A 16,575-nucleotide genomic window follows, 5' to 3' on the forward strand; every position below is an offset into this window, starting at 1 on the left:
TTGGAAACATTTACTATTGAAAAGTTAACTTTTGAGGTTGTTAGGTTGCCTCTAAATACAGCACAGTTCCTGGAATTCCAAAGAAAATAAGAGCTTTAGTTATAGCATTGAGCTGCGACTCTTTTATCTTTATTGCTTTATGCTCCGGGCGCCTCGCGTGACCAGTGGGTATCACATCCTGCCATTCTCGCTGTCGCGTTGAGGTGTACTCGAACGCCGCGTTATAAAAATTACATTGGGAAAAATTAGACTGTTTTTTTTATTATTCACGACGGAGCGTATTTGCTACAAGGACGTAGTCTGGGAGGGTCAGATATATATATATATTTTTTTTTTCAAATAATAATAATAATAATACTCATTAATCAGTTTAAAATTACTCGAGTATGGCTCAATTTTTGGCCACTGAATATGCGAACTTCGAGTAGCCGTGTCTTTAAACACGTATTAGGACATAAATTATCAAGCCGTAATAGACAGTGTAAGGAATCTACCTTTCATAAGTGAAATTTTTTTATCTAAAATTGTCAGGTTTCGAAGAAGCATTGTAGAGTCATCAGATAGCCTAAAAAATGTGTTTTCAAGGATCAATTTTTTACTCTTCCCTGGTGGGTATTCCAAAACTCCCAGAACCCCAAGAAACAGGTCTATCCAAAAATGTATTCTTATAACTCGCTTCGGCCCCCCTCTTCCACAAATACTGACAATGCCTGTGGTTTGCTAATGACTACCGTTGTGTGCAGGGTAACTTGCGCACGCAGGGTTGCCAACCTTGTCACTATCTCCAAGGTCAAAGTACCAGTTTCATTCCGCTTGACGTTTGGTGTGAACTTTTGCAGAGAATAATGTCGATAAAAAAGTCAGTAAATTTGATGATGAATATTTTATTTACGAAATATAATTGAGTCCGTGTATTTGGAATACAGTCTCTGAGGACTTTAAAAACAGAGGGATTTAAGAAGCAGCGATGGATGGTACAACTGCGTGGGAAAATACACCACCACAGCTGTCAACCGCGTTCGCTCTGCAAACGCGTGAATAAAAGGGACCTCAGTAAAACGTACAAGAATTAGCCTTAAATACACCCAAATTGAAAAAGAAAACAATTTACCCAGATCAAACTAAGCCCGTGAGACAGTGTTTCCAATATTTTTTTATCCCCTGCTCAAGTAATAACTGTTCTTAGTTATGACTTTCTAAGATATGCGTGGATGCCGGTAGTCGACGCGTGAGTGTCTAAGGTGTCGTATTCTTGATAGAGAGGGAGTGGGGGTTGTATATTGTGAATTATATTCCCCCAACCACTAAAAGGTTAAGAAAATGTTTTTTTTTTAAATATCAGTGAAGACAGTATACTACTACGTGAAATGCCAAGTCGCCTAGGGCTACTACTGTAGGCCCATATCTAGTGTGTGTCAATTAGTAATGTAAGTTTTTTTATACATGAGTTCAAGTATTATTTTTGTTTTTCCCCCCTTAGAATTTCCCCCCCCCCCCTTCCCAAAAAAAATAAATAAAAAAAAGCTGTACCCGCCACTTTGTCGCGATCGGGCTGACGGCGGACACGACCTATTTGGCACGTCGCGTCGCCACTCCTCCCCTCTTCACTTACTCAAGAGTAAAATGCCCGCGAGGGGAAGTGCGCACTGCGCAGTGTAGTTGGCTGGCACGTCGCGAGGCGCGCTAAGTCCCGAGCTTCTTGCTAGCTAAATAAAAAAAAAAAGAAAATAACTGAAATACAGCAACGGTAACTAAGCAATTTGAAATGATACATATGAGATAAAATTACATCACACTAAAAATTTAACATAGGATTTTACGTTCTAAAACGATATATATGCAATATAATCGCTGCTAGCACTCATCAATCCGGTATGGTCTAGTGGCTAGGATACCTGGCTTTCACCCAGGAGGCTCGGGTTCGATTCCCGGTACCGGAAATTAAGATTTTGCATGATCGATATTACGCCATAATAAAGTAGTTACTTTTTTCTTAGCCATAGCGTTTTTAACATTCTATATAAGGATTATATAGAATAAAAAATATATGTTTACGTTACCACATCATCGAAGAACGATATGTGTTACGTCATGGTTCGCTGTGGCGGAACATTTGAAAGCGCCATGCTGGAATCAAAATAGTGCTGTGGACGCTAAAACCAATCACGTTTGACACATCTGTAACGTCAGCGCGAAATAAATGGTGGATGTAATAGGCTTCCCGATCAGAAATATTATTATTCCATTCCAATGCGGGTTCGACGTTGCTGGAATTAACGCCAGAATTTTGTTTTCGATAAATGGTTAAACTGGTGCTTTGGTAATACTATTATTTTTTGCGTATTATTACTTAAGGTTTTTAATTATTTAATATTTTTGTGAAATTTTGTTTACATAAGGTAATATTTCCAATTGAATTATATGTAAGATTTTAATTAAAAACATTCATCTCAAACTTGAATATTTAAAAAAAAAACTGCAAGCGTCGATGCTTGTCGTATGTTTCTGTGTATGTAACAACGAGAAACATAATATATTGGGGGAAGAGAAATCCCCTCCCCAAGAAGACATGAAAAATTAGAAAAATATCAGTGAAGACAGTCTGTGTGAGAAACCACGTTGACGGCTACTATTGTAGGTAATTAATTATGTAGCTCATAATTTTCTACACGGTTCAGACTGAACATACACTTTTACCTATTCCTGTATTTCATAAAACAATTTCACAAATATCATTAGAATTTCGGCTACCAAATATTGTAGTTATTCTTCCTGAAAAAATTACAAACAATAATTTATTTTAAAATATAAATACACCTACATTTGGCTAGAAAATTTAACTGATGAAGATATTATTTAAAATTTAAGTAAGGGGTTATGTACTGTTGTAACTTATGCGCGTGTACATTTTTCTTTAAATATAATTTTTTAGATATAGATTTTTTCTGAAACAATGTTATACTTTATCTTGTAGATAATTAGTTTTTTTTTTTTAAATATCAACTTCGAAGAAACTAACGTAAGTGTTCTTATTTTTTATTAGCCAATATTTCAATGTTTTCGTTAGTCAAAATACCACACTATATTAAGTGTATAGATGCACTCACATACAAGCTTGCTTTAGTGAATGCTAAATGCAGGGGCGCAAATCTGCGGCTCCAGAGGGGGGATAGCCCCCCTCCTCGTATTTAATTTAATTACTTTTAACTAGAGTGTTTTTATGTTTCCTTTCATTGTAACTTGCTAAATTAATTATACCAAACAAATAAAAAAAAGGCCATGAAATTGCTCTACTCCCGCTGGTAGTAAATATATACAGGTTGCAACTGCATCCATTTGTGTACGGCGTCCCTTCCTGTGACTCGCAATACGTCTGTACGTGACTCAACGGGGTTCCGTTTAGTAAAGGCCTCTTCACAATAGCGCGGCGCGGCGCGATGCGACGCGTAGCGATGTGACATCATTCGATACCAACCAATCAGAGTTAACTTCGCTCGCGGCGAGCGATAGCTCGCGACGTGAGCACAAGCGACAAGACTGCCTTGCCGCGGCGGGCGACATCGCTGATGACGTAAGAGTAAACAGCCAATCGCAAGCAATAATTCGGAGAATTATAAGAATATCAGTTGTTAGTAAACAAACGATTGAAATAGAAGGCAATAGGTGTCTGGAAAGTGATATTGATTTAAAATAATTTCCTGATGCAAGGTACCTTAAAAAAATAAAAAATAAAAAAAAAATCAGCCAATTCAAAACAATTACAAGAAGTGTCTGTACTTACAAAATCACAATATCTGCACTAGACACGCAAGTTAGCAAGTTATACCTTAGTGTCATCGACAGTCTTTCTGCTGGGCTCAATGGTAGGCGGTGAGAATTTTTTTGTAACATTGGACCAAAAATATGCAGCAACGCATCAAATTCATTAGGAGACATCCTCATGAATACGAAATAATTGTCACTGTCTCCTAATCGTATTTCTGAGATAAGATTATGGTAGTCCCCTTGACCCAATCTATTTGCATTTGTGGGCCTTGTGTGCAATCTTCTGTTATTATTATTATTATTATTATTATTATTATTATTATTATTATCATCATCAAGTAATAATAAACACAACAACACTCTCCGCCTGTGAACATTTACTGCATGGCAATTTCTATTCATGTCTCTTTTCACCGATGCTTAGTTACAGTATACTTGCATATGCAATGCCAGACCAAAAAGAGAAAATTTTAAAATACATCCACAAAGTTTGTTTATATTTACTTATATGTTATCAGATGTCGCCGGCAGATATCAGGATGTTTCAAAATTTTTTTTGCCAGTCGTATCGCGCTGCGTCGCGCCATTGTGAAGTGTACAGCCAGCGACTTCGCGTTAGATCGCGAGCTATCGCTTCATCGCGTCGCCAGATCGCGCCGCGCCGCGCTAGGCACATACAGGTGTCTACAACCTACAAGGTCTGCTTTACCTCGCGTATCTATTGCACACTCAGCATTACGAATTTACGAGGTTGTTCAGGAAATGCGTCTTACTTTGGAATCTACTTTTTTATCAGCGGAAAATGAAGTGCAACAGATTACCTTTACTGTTTGCTCTTCACAAACGAACTTTTAGCATTGCTTTTAGCGAAAACAAATACAACACATTTATTTTTACCTTTTAGTCACTTTTTTGTACGCAGGAATAAACAGTGAATTAGCTTAGTTATAATCGACGGAAGTACTTTGGCCGTTGCCTGATTTTGTCGACCAAATCTGTGACGTATTTGCGTTTTGCGTGTTGTCATTTTCGAATTTTACAGATTACAAAATACAAATAACTAAAACATTATAACGTTAGTTTAACCTCAAACGATGGCAAAATACATAAAGAAATAAAATAACTTTCATAAATAAATTTGGTTATTATTATACAAGCTATTTTATAAATTAGACACGATAATTGTCAAACTGATAAAAAATGTATAATACATTTTATTATAATGTTTGATCAGTTTAGTTAATGATCATTATGAAACTAAAAACTAACTATTAATTAGGAAATTTAAGATATTCATATTTTATATTCAATAATTGACTTTATTGGTGGAGAAATAAAGTTATACGCCTTTTCTTACACGTAACCATATTAAACATTCAACATTTACGTTTCTCTTTGTTAACATTGCATATTAAAAATAAAACAATAAAGCAAAGTATAATAATAAGTCATATAAAACAAACTTGAAAGTTATCTAAATACAAACGAATATGAAATATATTAAATAATATAAAGATAAACAAAAAACCAATTCAAATGTAACTCCAAATTGACTGAAATGTAATTAAAAGGTAAATTTTAAGTAATTTATGTTATATTTCTGGCTGTAATTTTAACTACCAGTTGAATATGTAAACAAATGACAATATATTTACCTCAAACTAATAACTAAATATTATAACAGATATAACATTATATATTGAGATATCTTTCATCAGTCCGGTATGGTCTAGTGGCTAGGATACCTGGCTCTCACCCAGGAGGCTCGGGTTCGATTCCCGGTACCGGAATATGTTTTTTTACTTAGAAAGAAAAATATGGAGATTGCATTTTAAAAGCAAGCAGAGTAATTTTTAAGCTTTAAACGCTTTGTGATATAACAATATTAAAGGATCACAATTTTATCAAATGTACGTATTAGAAATTATATTAATATAATTTTACACTACCTTCTGACGTGATCGGTACCAGAACGGTTGCTCTGCCTACTGTGACGTAGAATATTCTGATGGATCGCTAATGACCAAGGGCTTACAGAGATCCAACAACCAACCACACATCACCTTCCGTCGCTAGCTTGGGTCCCTGTCAGAAGAAACGCAAGTCTGGCAAGGTTAGTGACTTTCCTCCCGAAAATATGTTTTTACTTTTATTAATAAAAAAAAAAAAATAAATAATGGAAAAGCCAATTCAACCACAGAATATTATTACATGTGTATTATACTGTGAGTGTGATTATGTTATTTTTACATTATCTATTTCTATTTAAGTTTCAAACTTTTAACCGAACAAGAAATGGGAATAAGATTAACGTAAATGAATTCTAAATTAATTTATATTTGATATGTCCATTCACTTCCTCCCTGGAAACTATCAGCATTCACGTACCACAGTGCAGGTTAGTGTTTGCAATGAAATTAATAGATTAAGTGTTAGTAAACGTATGTACTAAAACTGTGTTTCTCTAAACCCAAAACTCTGAAAAACTCAGGTTTTGAGAAAACCAAGCGAACGGTTAATCTAAACTTTATACCAATATATTACAATGTCATATTACATAAAAGCATTGAAATATATATTTTTCTTTAAGTTTTTAAAAAATAATGGGTGCGTGTACTAATGTATGGGCGTTAGAATTTATACTTACTTGGCGTAATAAATAACTATCTTTGTTTTGCATGCAAGTAATTAATAGAGATAAAACAATAAAATGACTGGAGTGATATTTTAAATACGATTGCTAAAGTATAAATTCAATCAAATAATTTTTTTTAATAAATAGTTTGAATCCAACTTTAATTTAAATACGCGTATAAAATTAATTATACCTATAATTTAGTAAAATAATCGAGAATATATTTTAATTAATTAAAATCCATAAATATGCTGTCAGTTTATTCTAATTGGTTAATTTTTATTATTTATTAAATATTGTAATAATTTATATTATACTAGTTAATAACACGTTGCTTTCTCGCACAATTTCTGAGTATTGGTAATATCTTACCATTAAAAAATCTTATGTGATTAATTCCAAACAGTATTACTAGATAATAAACAAAATAAATCTTTAGACGCATAAAATATTTATTCCAAAACTTAACTGTTTAAGAATGATATTTTTGGAGTAGCTATTACACCATTTTTTTTTCTTTCGAATAGATTAAATATCTTATTGTTAATCTTCTGTTTCAGTGTGTTCGATGATATGTTTTACCTTGATGAAATAAAACTTAGACATTTAAAAAAAAATTTTTTTAATTCGCACCTAAATTATTTAAAAACGTTTATGTTATTATTTATATTGAATATTTCATTTTCTATGATCAAAGATATTCTTAGAATTATTAAATAATTTCAACTTATTACAAATACCTCCCATTATTTAAGGATATTTTATACAAACAATCTTTATTTGAAATATAAACTACAGATATAAATTTTATTATACAACATATTAGTTGACTCATAGTTAACTTATTATTAATTAAACTAAAGCACCAAATTTTGTATCCCTCACTTCTTTTCTCACAGGAATGCCAATGTAAAAATTAAGAACTAAGTAAATATGGCAATATCTATTAACCAAACAAAAACCAAACTCAACCCTTTTTTTCATTTAGCCGTAGATGTGAACTCCAAAAAAATTATAATAAACTTATATTTATATTGAGTTAAAATTATTATTGCCAATAATGATTTAGTAGATTTCATAACTTTTTTATTTGTAAAATTATATTAACCCCTGTCACAACTTAAGAGGTGATATTTCGGAAAATGTGGAATAAGAGAAGATAGGTTAAGTCATGTTTATTTAACATTTCCTATTCTTAAATTAAGTTAGATTTGATCAAAATATATAATTTTTTAATGTAAAAACTATATAATTATTTCTATTATTCACAATATTTTTTTAACTATATGGATAAGTATTCAATATCAATACTAAAGTATAAGATTTAAAAGCACATATATAATTTTTATTTGTATGAAGCTTTTATTCATCCTGTGAAAATTTCGTTGCATTGTGCGCGCGGATCGCAAAAATTCACTCTTATAATTTTTTTTTTCATAACGCGTCTAAAGAAGTTACTAGTTCATTTAGCAATTTGTAAAAATCAACCATGATTGAATTACGGATTCATCTAAAATCACGAGCGAACGCGGGGAATTACAGAAGACAATTAATTACGTGAACACGCCCTGAAAGACAACGGCCAACGAGCGACATTCGTGTACAACAGCCTTCGCACGTGACGCGGTGATTGATACCAACAACGGCGCAATCTTCACGATCTGGGTCACGTGTGCTCAGCGGCTGATTGCCTTGTGGCGGTGCGTGGACCGCAATGCGTGACGTTAAGCAGGGTGCACAATAACGATTACAAGTAACAGTTGGTCTTGCGCACAAGAATTGACCGCCATGTTTCCAAACCTACTGATTCGCAATAGCGCATAGGACGGTCTTGCGCATAGAAGGGAAATGAGTATATTTTATTTATGTTACGGATGCATGGCGCAACAGCCAATGAGAGAAAGAGTGGACGCCATTTTGGCGGGATAACAGAACTGTTTATATTTATCAATCGTATTGTGGCGAGAAATTGTCGATATATTAACAATTGTATTAAGTACATATAAAAAATTACAATTAATGTAAATAAAAAAAATGTTTGGTGGTTAGAATGGTTAACTAACAATTTTACATCACCAAAAATTATTTATATGTTGAAAATTTAGTTAACGAATTACAGGTCAGATGTTACGGGATAAACATTCGATTGTTAATACAATTTTTACTAACACTACCAACAGATTTCAATGGCTATTATTACCAGTAAGATTTTAATTGTGAACCCATTTCGCACAGGCCGCGTGGACAGTCGTGCGTGGTCTGCTATGCACTCGCTTATGTTTTTCAATTGTGAACCCAGCTGAAGAAAGGTGACGGATGCGCGAGCAAACTGCGCAGTAAAACTACTTCGAGTCCAACATCGCGCGGCCTACTGCCAATAAAACTGTCGGAAACGTGTGTCATGGCAGCAGACGTATTGTCACGTTTATAAATTCATTGAAGCGCTTTACATGTCCGAACTTCAATATATAGCAAGAGTTTGGTATTTCTTTTCTAGCGCATACATCTGCATCAAATAACTATCTTACATATTTAATAATTTTAACAAACACGAGTGTCTGTTGCAATACTGTATGCCCTAAAACCCACGTACCTTACATCGGCCGATTGACATTTATGTGCAAAAATAGTATCATGATGAATAGGAACTGGAAAACTTCGAGGATTCATTCCGCAATAGGATACAATTGAAATACTGATACCATCCTGCTGCGTCTGCTATTGGCTCACAGTTCATACGGAGTACTGTGGACCAATGAGAAATACTCATCCACAGAAGTGTCCAGTCAGAGACTAACCTGTCACAAGTCACCTGCCAATGAACGGGTGACATTTGCTCGAATGTGGAGAAGACTTTGGAATCTGACCTGGATGTCATTGAAACCGCGAATTTTTGCAGTATCTACCAGTTATTGTTCCGTGCGTAGAAGACAAGAACGAAACGGATATTTGTTCGTTTCTAGGCCGAGTGCGAATTCAAGTACACAGTGACGTACTTGCGACCCCGGAAACTTCACTTGCACTTGTGGCGCACTAGACAAATTCGGGAGATTATAGTTTTTGGTCTCGACAGACGGTATTAGCTAGCTAAACAGTTGCTGGCATTAATATTTTGTTTTTGTTTTAAATATAGAAATTTCATTTTAAAAAAGTATCTGAAGTTAGTCAATTTGTACACTTATTTACTGACACTCGCATTTACGGTATTTACTTTAATATTCTTTGTTTCGTAAGTTACGATCGATAGGATGTGCATGTAGGTGTTTGTTTAAAACTTCCTTAATAATCAATTTTATAGGCGTCAACCATTTTATTTTTTTAAATTAATTTTGTCAATTCCAGTAAGATATAAAGTAAAAATGATTTTTAAGTCTTTAAATTACTTAAATGTTCTATCAAATATAACCTACAGGGTATTTTCAAAATTTCGATGTTTCTTTCCCTGGAATTAGACGAAAAGTAAGCCTAATCGTTTTATACGCATACCTGCATACTTCACTATTTACAACACTCCTTTCGCCTGTCATAATATTTTCCCTTACACACACTGCCAACTGCTGAGAAAACTTACATTTTGGAGAAAATTTATTTCGCATAATTATATTAGCTCGACAATCATGTAAGCTATGCACTTATAACTAAGTCAAAATGAAATTTTTTACTGTAGTTTTTATTTCAACAATTTCAGAGTTCCCATGCGTTGTTACATATTTACGCTTCTGTGAGTCCGACGATTTTTGTTTCAAAAAACCAATTTTAAATTCTGTTAAAAAAATTTTTAAAAATTATTATTTAAAAATCTTAAAAACTAAACGAATATTCAAAAACTACTAATATAATACAATTTGACAGGTTATGAATTCATACGTCCGTCCGTCAAAAGCATGAAGTTACTAACCTTTTGACAGACGGACGGATGGCATTTATCGGGCCATATGATTGGCTGCAGGTCACGTGCTAGTGTTATGAATTACAGTAAATTTACGGATTTTTCTGCGAAGTATTAACTCAAACAATCGAAGAGTTCTTCGTAATTTCAAATAACTGAATCTTCATAGAAACTACGCCTTATTTCGACTTCCCCGTTTTATATTTCGTTCTAAACAAAGGTGAACACTTACAAACTTGAACAATAAGAAGTTTCTTGCCGTAGACTTTACCAATATTTATTTTATTTTGTTAATATATCAAGAAAATTCTTTTGGATTCAAGTTCAAAGTAAGTGAACTATGTGTCCGTAAATTTACGAAGATCCCTGGATAATTTTTAACCAGTGTTCTTCGTAAATTGAAGGACGAAGGCGACGGACTATTGTAATTCCGGCTTTAGTCTGTGAAGGGCACAACGAAAGGGCCTGCAAGTATCGATGATGTTCCTTCGACAGAGCCGTCTCGGGTCTTGAGGGCGGTGTTTCCAAAGAGGTTTGCCCGAAGCATTTTCCCAGTCGTGTCGACGCGATGTTGAATTATGACGGTGTGTACTCTCGCCTACAATAAATCACTCCCTCCCTTCCAACGATCTGTTTACTGCAGCCTTGGCAGTTGTGGGACGTGTCTGGATTTTTAAAGGCGATTGCAGCCCGCCATCTTCGATTTTTAAAATATTAGTTTCAGATCGCAGAACAGATTAATCATTACATTTTTTTTTGCTTGACAAACCACACGGTCTAGCAATGAAGTCAGCATTCGTGTAGCTTAGTGTAATTATTTCTTTATCTGCTGAGAAAGGAAATTCACACGATGGAAGGATACAGGCTCCGCTATAAGCTAGTTAAGCCTCCATGGCAGCAGGTATGGGTGTTTCTATGGAAGAAACTAAAACACATAGAATTGTGACTGGCGTATGCCTAGCTTGTGAGAGGGGTTATATTATGATAGTTAATATTTTTTTATGTATTATATAAACGTGTATATTTCTCATAATTGTTGCAAAATGCTGTAACTTCTTAAACAGATCAAATGTTCACCGAGTTTCAAATCAATGATCAGGAAAACTTCAATCCTTCCGAAATAAATTATCGTTTTTAACACTAGGGGCACACTACCATTTCATCCTGATTAGGTAAAATGTCCACCTTCTACGAAACCTTCCACAGAAATTCGAACACGACCGATTACAAAAACTTCCTCGAAAACGGCCAGCGCTCTGCTGATTCTTCCACAGAACCATCCATATCTGCTTTCAAGGAAGACCTTCCAAGGAAACTTCCACCGTGTGATAGGGGCTTTGTGCGGCGCTGATGAGGATGGTGTGAATCGGCGCTGGAAGCCAGAGCACCCCGAGAAAACCTACCGGCTCCCGGCACAGCGCCAAGTTGACACCTCAGAGAACGGAGCCCTGCTTCTGGAAGACCTTCGCACACCAAGTTAGTGTGGTGATGACTTGCAGGTGAACGGCCCACGTGGTGTGGCAACAGCAGTTATCTATCTCGGCCATCTGCAGCCTGGAGCTCTCTCTCTCTCTCTCTCTCTCTCTCTGCAGACGCACGTCGCTCGCCAGATGTCGCCAGGGTCGTCGTGATGTTGGGTAGTCGCCGAGGCGCCAGGCCCTCGTGTGTTTGTGTGTCGTGCTGACCTCCAACCACCAAGTGCACTTTGATCGTCTGGAAGAACTGTGTATATGATGGTGGTGTTCCGACCTCTGTCGGCAGCCACACATAACTTTATAACTCGCAACTTGAAACATTAATAACTTAGACACTGTCATAAGCTGGCACGATCATAACTTGTAAAACACTCGACTCTGAAACACATAACTTGGAAAGTTAGTGACTTATGGAATCCAAACTTAGAACTACCTCAACGTAGAAAAACACAACTTAAAACGGTCGTAACTTTAAAACATGAAACATAGATGCATACAACGCCGAACTAAATAACTTAGAACTGTTTCTAAGTTATGACAGCACCACAACTGTGAGAAGGAAAAGAACAAAATGGGGGCGGGGGGGGGGGGGGTTGTGTTTGTTAGGTTGTAAATGAAAATGTTCAACGGCAATAGCTGTCTATTCTGTTCCTCTGCTCAGACTGCTGTTATAACTGAAAAACTCACACTCTGAAACACAACTTGTAAACACATAACTTGTAAACAAAACTTATAAACACGTAACTTAGAAATACACAGGATATATTTTTTTAGTTTGTGCCATTTATAAGTTATGCTGTGCATATTTGTGGTAGTTATAAGTTAGTTATACGTGTTTAACTTGTAATCGTGTTTGTGTGTTTCTAAAATATGACAGTGTTAAGTTGTGTGAATTTTTACGAGATTTCTGAGTAATGACTGGCAACTGCGAGAAGGAAAAGGTAATGGTGAGAACGTGGGTTGGGGGGGGGGGGGGAGAGGAGGGAGATGTAGTTAATGAAAATGTTCAATGGCACTAGTTGTCCATTCTGTTCCTCTTCCCAGGCTGCTGTCATAACTGAGAAACTCATACTCTAAAACACAACTTATAAACACATAACTTGGAAACACACACAACTCAGAAACAAGAAACATCCAGCTTAGAAGCACAACTTAAAATCACGTAACTTGGAAAAAAAACAACTAGTAACACAGCACTTGTAAACACGTAACTTAGAAATACACAGGATATGATTATTTTTTTAAGTTACCTATGCCATTTATAAGTTATGCTGTGCATATTTGTGGTAGTTATTAGTGTATGTTTTTAATTTGTAATCCTAATTTGTATTTCTAAACTATGACAATTCTTAATTGTACGATTATTTTTTTTCTGGATAATTCTTAGTACTGACTGCTCCATTGTGCCGTGGGGACTCCCTTCTGCTCGGAGGTCGGGCGGTCAGCGCTTGAGGTGAAGTTCATGGGCCTTGACTGCACAGGGCGACGGGCAGGGGGGGGGGGGAGCGGCCTCACGCCGGAAGTGACTGTTCATGTAAGGACAGGCGAGGACAGCGCTGGGTGGCAGACGTGTGGACTATTATCCGCGGTATCCGCTCCGCCATGTTCGTGCCCTAGAGCCGGAATGAACTCTTTCCCCGGACACATATTCAACACAAGTATTTCACACGCGTAACACAATGGTATACGTAATGTTTAAACTCCAGCTATAGCTATAATCAGGGGGGCTGACACTGTAGCGCATATCATCCTTAGATTGCAGTGTGCATTAAAATTACTTTCTATTTCCAATGCACGATTTCTGTCATTAGCACTGTCCTTGTTTCAGTGAGCGTTGTTGCCAGATGCACGTCACAGAGCGCAATAGTTTCAGACACAAATTAGTAATGTAATGAAAATTGGTTTAATCTGTCGGAAAAAATTGTATTTTGTAAGGTGAAATTTGGAATGACAATTGAGGAAATAATTTTTTCTAGAAGTTTAGTGTAAGTGATTATCGCGAATGAGTGATCCTAAAGGTGGTTGTTGCGTCTATGAGAGCTGGTGTGTGGGGTGTTTTGCACTATTTCTCCCTGCAAATCTTTCGAAATCGAAAATTGGGCTTATGGTATTTGTAACCGATGACCAAAGGAACTGACATCCTTTGACTGCGGAATAAACCTTGTAGGTTGTATTAAAAGAGTTATAGTAATAATCTATTTGTGTATGCTTGACGGAGGCTTAAGTACCACGATTAAGTGACTACAGAAATGGCTAAATTGATCAATTAAAAACTGCATAGCCGAGAAATTATGAGTACTAAAACACCGTATCCTCAGTTGATCAAACAGTTACGGTTGCAAAAAAAAAATATATATTTTTAATGTATCCAGAATATAGTGTTGTAAAATTTTAAATAGTAATAACAATAGACACACATAATTAAAATTGGAGGAATTTTTTTTCAGATATTCATATTTTACGATCTTAGATAAAAAGTCGTTAGTATGTCTAAATATGGCATTTAAATTTTTAACATTTTGCATGGCCAAACATGGGTCAAAACAAAATAAAAAGCGCATAAGTACAGAATTCAAAACCACGCGACAAAACAAAAACATGTCTAAGACTTTTTATCCACTTTCATTGTCTGCTCTTTTATTGTTTGTATTTTATCATGTTTTGTTTAGAGCCATTAAAATTCTTATTTTATCTACAAAGCACCATTTAATCTAACCTTTAAATAAAACAATTTCCAAGAAAGTTTATGTAATCCTGTAATGGAACGTACCAGTTATTTAATAAGTGAAAACAGCCTTGCGAAAATCACTTTAACGATAAAGATGGACTAAAAGCTCTGGTTTATCTGTATCGGAGCAATAATAAGAACCAAGGCCATAAGCAGTACGATCGTCGGTGAACTGCCAATCACAAAGCAGTATATGGAGCAGCGGCCGATTGCTAATACACCAGTTGAGTCCAGAGATCGACAACAATCACAAAGGAATGAGTTAAAAGGTTTCTCACCACTTAAGTTACATTATCAGCGACCGTGGAATTTAATAATTGACTTGTTTCATGTCGGCGGAAGAATTGGCGTTGAAAAAAAAGGAGGGGGGGGGGGGTAGACATCAACTGAACAATGTATCAAAATTACTAACGTAGTTAACTGAAATGTATTTTGCTTGTTGCTACACTGACGCGATCCATTCGTTGCACAAAACGGCAAAGCCAGAACTTCGCACGAGATTAATTTTTTAATGTAATTATATGAATTATAACGATATAGGAGTTCGTGGCCAATTTTAGATATATTTTTTCATGGTTCTGACCAAGTTGCTAGAGTTGAGAATTCCTACCTGACATAAGTACACAGGAAAAAAAAAAATTCTGTATATTTTACAAAAGATTCCTTTGGAAACCAGTTTCCAAGAAATGGTGTGTAATACTACAAGAAATATATTGTAAAACTGTACAACACATAGCTATGGTTATTTTTGCATATATGAAATATGTTTCCCGAAATAATATTGAGTAATTCCTACGAAAATTGGTGCATAAATTTATATTTTGCCTGCAATACATGGCAAATGGTAAAAGTAAGAACTTTTTAAATAGCGTAGTTGCATCAAGACGAATCAGGGACGTTATTTACTGCAGTGTGTATTTGTTTTCCCCCGTTGACTGCGTTAAAGGCCTCGCCTACCCGGGCACACGCACGGAGCGCGAAAACCACGCGATTTGAAAACTGTTCGCGAACACAGCGTGGTGTCTGTTTGCGGAAAGCAATTAAGGCCACGCTGAGGACAGATGAGTAGCTCTGTTTCCTTATGTCGTTTTTGAACTGTATTTTTAGGAGAGTGAAACTGGTTAAAACGCACGTTTTTAGGCATGACACCCTCTGTACAGATTATTGAAAACTCAAGGGACTTGCGTTACACCTTTATCTTCATTTCTACACCATATGATGTTATGATTACCGCTCAAATCTCATAGTTGCCCTATGCACGACGAGAAAACTGCGCGCCAGTCCGCATTCTGGTTCTTAGAGGCGATACCGTGCTAGAAGCACAAGCGAGTGTTGCGCTTATCATCCTGCCTAACACAGGTACACCCCTGACTTGGCGGGATTCTTTCGCCGATCGGAGCCAATAATAAAAGAAGTGTTTCAAATGTGGGGAGAGTGAACTGAAGCCTATCAAAACGTTATAATTTCCCTGCAATTAATCACTGTCTACACGCCCAATGTTGGTGGTTTTAAAGTAGAAGCGTCTGTAATGCCGTGTTTGCAGGTCTGTAAGTACATTTGGAAGTTGAGGAAAAAATGTTTGCGTACGCGCATTACGAAGAAGTCGCGCCTGGATTGTATTGTCCTTGTTTCGCAAGAGGAAGTTATTGCTGACGCTCGCGCGAAGAGTCTTGGAGGGGCGGCGAAGGACGAAACGAGGTTGGCATACCTGGGGCGGCGGCAGGGACCGCCGATAGCCGATGCGGTGCTGAGGCGGCGCTGAAGAGGCAGCGAAGGAAAGTGCCCCTCCCCCTTCCTGCGCTCCACGCAAACCAAACATACGACCAGAACTGCGCAATCCGAGAACTGTGTTTGGGGTTTCAAAGTTTCTTTTTTCCTCCTCCCCCCCCCCTTACACGGGCCCTCTGTCCGCGGACACGCGTGCGATCGGCGCGGGGAGGGGAGGCGCTGATCGTTCACGTCAGCAGTCTGCGGGGTGACCCAGTGCGGTTTAGAATGTCGTCCAGAGTCCGGCCCTGGCGAGGTCTCCAACCACACTGTTATCAATGTTCACCTTCAACCTTACGAAGGACGTTAGTTACAA

The 16,575-nt window shown here is 36.6% G+C and overlaps 2 non-coding genes across 2 annotated transcripts; both read left to right on the forward strand.

Annotated features, from left to right (window-relative positions):
* Positions 1–1,868: 1,868 nt before the first annotated feature.
* On the forward strand, positions 1,869–1,940 carry Trnae-uuc (transfer RNA glutamic acid (anticodon UUC)). The gene has a single exon. It is a non-coding gene; the product is annotated as a tRNA-Glu (tRNA).
* A 3,543-nt stretch (positions 1,941–5,483) lies between these two features.
* Positions 5,484–5,555, forward strand: Trnae-cuc (transfer RNA glutamic acid (anticodon CUC)). Its single transcript has one exon. It is a non-coding gene; the product is annotated as a tRNA-Glu (tRNA).
* Positions 5,556–16,575: the final 11,020 nt, after the last annotated feature.

Source organism: Bacillus rossius, chromosome 1 (genome assembly GCF_032445375.1).
Source record: "Bacillus rossius redtenbacheri isolate Brsri chromosome 1, Brsri_v3, whole genome shotgun sequence".
In the NCBI taxonomy this organism is placed as follows: Eukaryota; Metazoa; Arthropoda; class Insecta; order Phasmatodea; family Bacillidae; genus Bacillus; species Bacillus rossius.